The 9,628-nt window shown below is 40.4% G+C and overlaps 1 long non-coding RNA gene across 1 annotated transcript; it reads left to right on the forward strand.

Moving 5' to 3' along the window:
- Positions 1-426: 426 nt before the first annotated feature.
- LOC105309985 lies at positions 427-9,156 on the forward strand. The gene is made up of 3 exons (XR_897447.2): positions 427-461; positions 2,242-2,391; positions 9,082-9,156. It is a non-coding gene; the product is annotated as an uncharacterized LOC105309985 (long non-coding RNA).
- The last annotated feature ends 472 nt before the right edge of the window (positions 9,157-9,628 follow it).

Raw genomic sequence — 9,628 nt, forward strand, 5'->3', positions numbered from 1 at the left:
AAAGCAAATTCCCCATATATTATTTATTTTAAATTGGCTATTACTGTTCTCTGATCATTTTAAAGGGAGTTAATCATGAGTTAAAGCTTGTCCGCTGTCCATCCCTTTTAAACCTTGAGAGGTGCATCTCTATGTAGAACAGCTGTAGGATTCCAGGAGTAACACCAAGTCACTGGTCCTAGTCGATGGAGTGGCATATAATGTTCTCAGTAAACTTGAGAAGGTGTTTTGAGACCCACGGAAGCCCAAGACTCCCTGAAAGCTGGAAGGTTCTCTCTGAACTACTGGAGTCAAGAATGTACCCAGACCTGAACTGTGAGATGCAGTTCCTGGTCACTGCTTCAGATCTCTAATTGTCTTTTCTTTCCTCTACTCAGTGATTCCTGAGAACTTCAATTACCCAATTACTTATGATGAAGAAAGAAATTACAGCCTTAACTCCCAATTAAGCTGTGAACAAGGTAATTATGACTTGACAAAAACTTGTTTCCTCTTGTACTAAGAGGAAAGAAAATCAGAGATCAGGGACTAGGCTCCTGAGTGGACAGTGTTACCTGGGGAAAAAAGTAGAGAGATGAGGAAGCTAGAGTAGTGGTGTGTTGTATGGATTCCCAGTTAACCCGCCAGATGTGGAAATCAAGAATATTGCCACATAGATGTAACAACTAAGAAGATGGAACACGAACCCAAGGGAGAAGATCTCACTGAGAACAGGAAGTAGAAATTAGGGAAGAATTGACTGCAGTAATTGTGAGTTAGGAATTCAGTAGATCTGAGAAGGAGCAAGGGTTTTCTCCTACATAACAAGTCCAAAGAAGCCTTTGGTTTGTTCAAAGAAGGAACTATGGTAAATATTACTTGTAATAGAAGAGAAGAAAAGAGTGAGTAGTAATTGTGCGTAGAAGAGAATATGGAAGGCGCGGCGCTGTGTAGAAAAGGAAAGGAGTAAGAAGGGGAGAAGAGAATAAAGGGCATTAATAACTTTAACAATGACGATAGTAACACCTACCTTTCACAGACTACTAGGCATAGGTCAGCACATTATGTGGATGAACACATTTAATGCCCAAATATAAACTATATACTACTGTCATCAATAGCCACCGATTCTACTTTTCAATCATCCTTCCACTCATATTATTACTGATAATTAATCATTAAATTATAATACATAAGACATTAATACTGAACATTGTGATCTCCATCAAGTTACGATAAACCAGATATCCTTTAACAAGTAGCATCACATTGAATTCTCATTACAATCTATCATTAGGGTTCTGTTATTCCCATTTTCAGGAGAAGAAACGGAGGTGTGAGGGAGGAAAGTTACTGATGTGTGCAGGTCACACAACTGGAATTGGCATATATAGGACTCTGAACTTTTTTTTCATACCAGTTGAAAGCAAAGCCTTCGGACGCCCCACTACCAGCCTTCAAGTCTTGGCTCTACTACCTGCTTACGTGGGCTAATTACTTCCTTTCTGTGTTTCAGTTTCCTCACCAATAAATCTGTATCTATATCTATATCATCTATATCTATATATCTATATCTATATTTATCTATATCTAAACTAAGGTTTGTGAGAATTAAGGGATTTAATTTATGTGAAGCTCTGAGAATAATTCGTGGCACAATGTAATTGCTATGTGTTGTATATTGTCAATGTGTATCTGACTCCAAGAGCTAGATATTTACTCAGTGCTCAACATTTTGAGAATTTTTTCCTCAGAGATCAACGGAAGAAAAAATGATTTTCCAGGCTCGAGTAGCAGTGAGTGAAACAACCTTCAATCCCAAGAAAAGGTCTTGATCCTCAGGCCAAATGATCTATGACAAATTTATTTATTTGTTAAATGTTGACTTCTTTTTTCTTGGAAATAGCCAATGTAAGCAAACCATAAGAAGATAATCAGCATTGTAGAATGCTGTTAATATCTATCCTTTATTTGGATGTATATCACAGGTGTTATATATTTTTAAGCATATTAATACAGTCATATAAAATTTGGATCTATTTTAATAATTATAATTTTTTGTATAAAGATGAACAGCTAAAAATCTAAAATATACATTAAAATATACAAAGCATATAAAATATATTTAGAGATTCATCTACTACTAAGAGTAGGGGGAATTAATGTGGGTGGTGGAAGGTCGAGTAATAATTATCAGAGTAAAATACGTTTATCATAAAGAGAAGAGAAAACAAATTCTTCAACCTTTCTAATGTGATGCAGGTGACACCCAGCCTAGAGAAAGAATCCCAGAGCATCTCAGTGATGGACAGCAGATGAATTTAAGGGAAGAAGAGTCATCTCATGGTCCGAAAAGTACCGTAGAAACCCAAGAAATGACAAATGAATGTGCCCAAGAATCTGAACAAGCAGGTAAGGTTTATTGACTCTCCAACATTTGCCTGGATGACTTTGAGTGGCGGTAGCCCACACGTCAAGGGAGTAAGGTTGGGTCACCTGTTCAAAATTCAGAAAGGAGGTCTCAAAGAGCCATGAATGAGGGTAGAGGAGCAGACCGGAATCTGAGGGAAGGAGATGTTTCTTTACCAAGAAAAAGGATCTAGTTTCTTTGGCCAAGGACAAAGACCACAAATAGACATGGAAGGTAGGATGCTGTAATACCTTAGTACAGAGAAGGCTGGAAGGGAAAAAGTCAACTCAAAAGGGAAAAGGTAGAAGCCTCACTGGGAAAGGGAGAGACAGAAACACAAAGTGACAGGAGTGGCCAAGGAGAGACATGCCCTCAGAATCAAGGGTGCTCAGACAGTTCTTAGGGCAGAGGCTACAACAGGAACATGACTAGAAGTAGAAATGTGAGAAATGGAAAGAAGTAGCATGAGCTGTGAGCAGACTGCAAAAGATTTGGAAAAAACATGACGAATATAAACCTTCACTCTCACTTCCACAAAGAATAATTCAAGGTAGATATCAAATCTAACAGTCAAGGCTAAAACTATAAAGCTTCTAGAAGAAAACACAGTAGAGGATCTTTGCAACTTAGGTATGCAATAATTTATTATATAGTACGAAAATCATGGCTCATAAAAGAAAAACTTGGTAAATTGTACTGCATCAAAATTAAAAACTTCTCCTTATTCAAAGACAAAATTAAGAAAAACAAGACAAGTCATAGACTCGGTGAAAATATTGCAATGCATGTATCTGACAAAAGGTTGTACCCAGACTATATAGAGAATTCCAATGAACAAACAATAAAAAGACACACAAGCAATTCAAAAATGGACAAAAGTCTTGAGCAGACACTTTACTGCAGAAGATACAAAATGGCCAATAAGAATAAAAATGTACAATGTCATTAATCATCAGGGAAATGGTAATTTAAAATCACAGCAGCTTACCATCCATGCACCAGAGTTGCTAAAATTAAAAAGACCGCCAACACCAAATGTTGGTGAGAATATAAAGCAACTAGAACTCCTGCATATCTTGTGCTGCTCGGAATGTCAACTCACAACCATTTTGGAAAACTCTTTGGCAGTCTCTTATAAACTTAATCTAGCCCTTAACTCAGCCAGTTCACTCTACTATAAACCATTAAGGTTTATAGTAGCTTTCTTCCTAATAACTAAAATCTAGCAACAAGAAGATGCCCATCAACGGGAGAGTAAATAATGAATCCATGATATTGCGATAGAGTGGAATAGCAATCAGCAATAAAAAGGAATGGACTACTGGTATATGTAATAACATGGGTGAATCCCAAAAACATTATGTTGAGTAAAAGAAGCCAGCCACAGGGTATATGCTGTGTGATCCTATATGTATGAACATCACTACAGACAAGTACAGTACTCAAAGAAAGAACTTATTAGTGGTGATAGAAATCAAAACAGTAGCTGGTTACATGTGTAGTAACTGACTGGAATGTGAAGCCCAAAGGGACTTTCTGCCCTGGTAAAAATGTTTCATATTGTGACTCTTCCATTAGTCACACAACTGTTTTTTTACTTAAGATGTGTGCATCTCGGAAAAAAGGGGAACAAGTCTCTGTTGGGTTTCAGGTGGGGTCTTTGGTGCTTGAACATCAGAGTTCAGCTTGAGGACTGAGTTCTGCCATTACCTTGTCACCCTATTCAGTGTGCTGTGAACACTCACCTGTTGGGAGCCGAGCTAACTTGGCGAGGGCTGAGATAAGTGCACTAAACTATTTTAAACACTCAGTATTTTTTAAGAAGGGAGTTTTATTGTTGTTTGACAGGCAGAATTTGTATTTTTATAAGCCAGCTGTTTTACCAGCAGAGAACTGGCTTCTAGGTTTCCTAAAAGCCGTGAAGCAGTCTGTAACAAGCATGTCACAAAGTCTTGGAAACTCTTATCAGGGCCTTGGTGGATCTTAGACAAATCTTCAGTTGGCTTCCCTGACGAGGGCAACTTATATCAAGCCCTTTTTGTAGCGGTATTCACTTGAGCGTACACTCCAGGATCAAAGGCCAGCTGATTGGCCAAAAGGAGGTAGGGGCCTTCCCCAGCAAGCATGTCATAAGTAATTGGTATATTTTGTCCCTGATTAACCTCTGTAGTGGACCTACACTGTTTTGTAAACTCAGATTTCTAAAGCAAGAAGTCTCTCCCAGACAAGCAAGCTCGTGTTTTCAATCCTCAGGGGGCAAGGCTTTTGTAGATAACGTTTCTAACGTTGTCTGGGTGAAGGGGGCAGTAGGCCCATACTGCGCACAAGTCATCGTTAACTCTTTTAGCTGTTTAAAAGGAAACCCTCTATGAGTGCGCACTAGGTTTCCCTGTGCATTTGTACTTCATGAACCAGGAAAACTAAATGAAACCCATCTATATCTTCTCCCCTATCCCTTGCGGCCTGTAATGATTGTTGTAGGGGTGATCTTCCTATCAAAAGCGGGCGCGACCCCTGATCTCGCACCAAGGCGATCACAGGGGGTGGCTGGACAATATAAGGAGGCGTAGGCTCCTTTTCGGGAACTGGTGGATCTAACTGAGGCTTCCATTGGGACCCTCCCTGTTGTTGTGTTGCCTGTTGTATCTGTAGCTGCTGTAATTGTACAGTTACTGCGGCCAGCGAAGCCTGTATCTGTTTTATTGTGTCCTCTAGTGGATGTTTTTCCTCTTTCACTGAGGTTGTGGAGGTTTCCTTGGTAAATGTCACAAAAGGCGGAGGGTCTCCCTCATCGTGATATTGGGCGGCTTCTTCTTCTAGCTGAGCCGCATCCCCTGGGTCTAAAGGGTCTTCCTTATCCTCATAGAAGAGGGAAGTAAAAGGCACACCTAAACCTTCGAGGGCTTAGTTTCACTTTGGTGCTCAGCTGTGCTCTTTGCTTCAGAGCTCTCTGTAGCTGGGGTAGTCTTAGGGTCTTGACCTCCCTGTTCCTGTCATTTATCCCTCTCATGTCGGAGGTCTAAGCAGTCTTAGCGTCCACAACCCAAAAGTGTCCACCGGGACCTTACCTGGCCCATGAACATCATAATAATCCTGCAATTTTTGCCCTACTCTTTTCCAAGTTTCTAAATTAACTGTCCCTTCCTCAGGGAACCAAGGGCACACCTTTTCTACAAAATCTAAAAAGCTGCAAAGCTGCTGTTGGCCCACTCTAGTGCCGCGGACGCGAAGCATATTTTTAAGCACATGCACAAATATCATTTGGCTATTTCCATTGCTCATTCTTGTTTCTCCCGAGTACTCACCGCACCCTCACTTTATTTCAGAACTTTCCATTTATTTAACTGCGGTGTCCTTCACTGTATGCCCCGTGCTCAGGTCCCTGTTCGGGCGCGACTTGTCGGAGCCAGCCAGCTGAGATGAACAGCACCTGAGAGGGGGAGTGAGGATTAAAGAAAAGATAGAGACAAGAGACAGAGTCAGGAGGGCGTACAGTAAATACCGTAGCCCCGAGTTTATTTAGAACACACTACTTATCGCATTGCAATGAGAAAACAGCAGTCAAGACCCAAGGTCAGCCAAATTACTCATCCTGCACATCTCACAACTCAGAACTCTCTGCTCCGCAATCAAACTCCCTTCTTGGAAAATACTGAGTGTTTAAAATAGTTTAGTGCCACTTATCTCAGAGCTCGCCAAGTTAGCTCGGCTCCCAACACTCACCTCTCCAAAGAAATAATGTAAGAGGGTTAGAAGAGAGACCAACTTACTGCCCCAGGACAGACAAGGTAACTGTCATGTAACTCATAGATTCTGTGTTGGATCTTTGTTTAGTCTTCATGGGAGCAAAGACTGCGTCATGTCTCCTATGGTAGGCCTCTGCCAGCTCCGCTCCTCCTACCTGCCCTTACCTGCTCACAGATGTGAGAGAAGCCATGAGAAAGGAATCTGAGCTCCTGAGTAGACATAGCATCCACTGATAAAAAATATAAAACATAAAAAGAGAAACTGGAAAAGGTAGACAGGAGGTAATACAGGACAAGTTACATAAATTAATAGATTTTTAAAAGGAACACGCAATCCTACCATTCCAGGTTGGGGTAGAGATATATTTCAATTTATTTCCCAGAAGAATTAGGAAGCACTTGGAAATAATGTGACATGTCAGGTTCACATGGGGGACCTTCATTACAGAGCTAGCCAGGTGGAGGCCCCTGGTCCCAGAGTCAAAGTCCAGGAGGAGAGTTTTGGAGCTGATGAGAGAGGGGAACCTGGAGGATGAAATCACAGAGAGACAAGAGTTGGAACAATATTGGCAGACAGCAGGTCAACGTAAAGTGAGAGAAACAGACAGAAAGGGAAGTAGCGTAAGACTCAGCTGAGGAGAGATAAAGCTGAAACATCTTTTAAGGATCCGAGACAAAAGCTGAGAGGAGTACATTATGGAAAGAGAAAGATGGAGAGGAAATTAAATGCTGAGAACTGGATAAAGTCAGGGAGATGTAACAGAGTTAAAGCAGAATGGATGGAAGTAGGTTGAGTGTGAAAGAGGATAAAGGGAGAGAGGAATAGATTGAGACACAGGAGGTTTGAGGTAAGGGTATTGGGAATAATCATCTTTGGGCAAGGATTGACAACATTAGCTCTGAGTTTTCAGATGAAACTGGCCGTGATCCTCAAAGTGGCCCTTGCAAAATGCTCAGATCATGACAGGACTCTTTCTGAGGATTCCAGTGATTGCAAAGACCAAATCTCCACCCAGATTATTGCAGAGTCCATTTGTCCATGGACCTGAGAACCAGGGTTGTGATAGAGATGTACACTTGAATTTTTTGAGAACCTTGAACTTAGCACATCCCGAACTAAAAGCAGCATTTTCATTGCTCAAGATAGATCTAACCCGTGCTCGGCATTCTCTCAGTGAGGGATGATGGTTAAGTTAGAATCCTGGGAGTCATCCATGTCTCTATTCGCCCACAAATACATTCTTATTTCTCACTTACCATTGTCATTTCTCATTCACAGTGTTCTCCACCTATCCTACTGTCACTTCCCCAAGGCCAAGTCCGTAATTTAGATTTCCGTCATGGTTCTCAGAGCAACAGCCACCTGCTCATCTCTTCCTGCTAATCTTGCTCCCATCAAATGACTTATTTGCATTTCAACTAGATGGGGCATTTGAAAATGAAATTATATTGTATTGTTTTCCTACCTAGCTTCTTAAAACACTAGTGATTAAATAAAAGTTTCTTTCAGTGGCATCCAAGGTCATCCACAGTGAGCCACCTGGCCACTTTCCCATTCCCACCACCTGCACTATTCAAGATCGTATAAACCTTCTTCCCCAATAATTTTTTTTCTTGTAAGTCTTTCCTTTTTTTTTTTTTATGGTGACATTTCTTAACAAAATCCAGTAATTTTCAGGTGTACAATTTAGCAGTAAGGAATATATATATTGCATTGTGTGCTCACCGCCCATAGTTAGATTTCTTTCTGCCACCATATATTTGACCCCTTTTACCCTATCTACCTTCCCCCTACACACTGGTAAAGACTAGTCTGTTATCCATGTCCATGAGTCTCTGTTTGTTTGTCCTGTTCATTTGTTGCTTTTAGGTTTATATCTCACATATAAGTGATATCATGTGGGTTTCAACTTTTTCTGTCTGGCTTATTTCATTTAGCATGATTATTTCAAGGCCCATTCACATTGTTGGAAATGGCAGTATTTCATCTTTTCTTATGGCTGAGTAATATTCTATTGTGTGTACGTACCACAGCTTCTTTATCCAATTGTCTGTTGTAGGACACTTTGGTTACTTCCATGTCCTGGCCACCGTGAATAATACTGCTATGAACATTGATGTGCAAATATCTTTTGCGGCTATGAGTTTTAAAGTCTTTGGAGTAAATATACAGTAGAGGGATTACTGGATCATATGGTAGATCAATTCGTAGTTTTTTGAGGAACCTCCATACTGTTTTCCATAGTGGCTACACCAATTTGCAGTCCCACCAGCAAATTTTTCTCTGCATCCTCTCCAACACTTATTTCTTATCCTGTTGATAACAGCTATTCTTACAGGTGTGAGAAGGTACCTCAATGTGGTCTTCCCCTATAATTTTAATTGTTAAATTTCTCTTTCATATCAGAGCCTTCTCACATGCTTAATTCATAGCTTTCTTCATGTTCCACTGCCCTTCAATTTCATCTCAACTCTGGTTAAATCCTGCACAAAATTTACTGTCTCAGGAAGGCCTTTCTTTAGAGAAACCTGGAAAGAACAACTGAGAGCCAAAAGATAGGAAAGAAAGAGCAGTATCATAGGAAGCAAGAGAAAACATTGTAGGAACAGAAAAGAAAAGAGAAACTCACCAGGAGAAAGAGAGGATCCAAGAAACATCAGCAGAGAGTCACAGAGGCAGAGATCGATAACGACCTACAGAATTGAATGAAGGGAGAGGATTTGGACAGAGAACGAGGTGTAGGAAAAGCCAAATCTCCCCTGATGGGAGAATCGTTCTCAGTCTCCAGTGAAAGCCACTGAAGCAAAGCTAACTTCAGTCAGATTGTTTTGCAGAGTGGGCCATTCCAGTTTCTCAGGCTCTCCTGGTTGTCTGATGATTTTCTTGGGGTGATTTCTTTTTGGTCACTAATTGAGATGCTCATGAGATTTCATTCCTTTCTGAAGAGGACAGCAAAGCCTGTTGTGAACCTGGTGATGGAGAAGAGCCTCAGGAAGTCTCGAGCTCCTCATTGGGGTCTGGGGCAGGTAAGGAAGAGGGATTGTCAGTCCTGGACTACGAGGTGTCAGGTGGCTGAATTCAGAACTGGTGTATCCCGATGTGTTAAACTCTGAACATTCTCCACAGTCAAACATTTAGTGTATCTGGAATCCCATGAGTCACATAAATGTTTCTAAGTGCATATTCTAATACAAATATGCCTAAGACACGGCTTGTCTTTCACCCCTATTAATAATAAAGACTTGGAATGTATACCTACACTCCCTTTATCTCCTCTAGAGAATAAAAACTAATGATTATTCTCTTCGTAATGAATTATTTTGTGCCTAACTTTGGAAAACCCTCAAAAGAAACACAGTCCTTCCCATCCACTGCTCTCAAATCTAAATGATAATTTTTGTCAAATATTTTGTATTATGTCACATAATTTTTCAACGAATTTTGGCAAACAAGATGTATTTTTATCTGAAGTGTATATGAGTCTTTTACCAG

Source organism: Pteropus vampyrus, unplaced genomic scaffold (genome assembly GCF_000151845.1).
Source record: "Pteropus vampyrus isolate Shadow unplaced genomic scaffold, Pvam_2.0 Scaffold976, whole genome shotgun sequence".
NCBI lineage: Eukaryota > Metazoa > Chordata > Mammalia > Chiroptera > Pteropodidae > Pteropus > Pteropus vampyrus.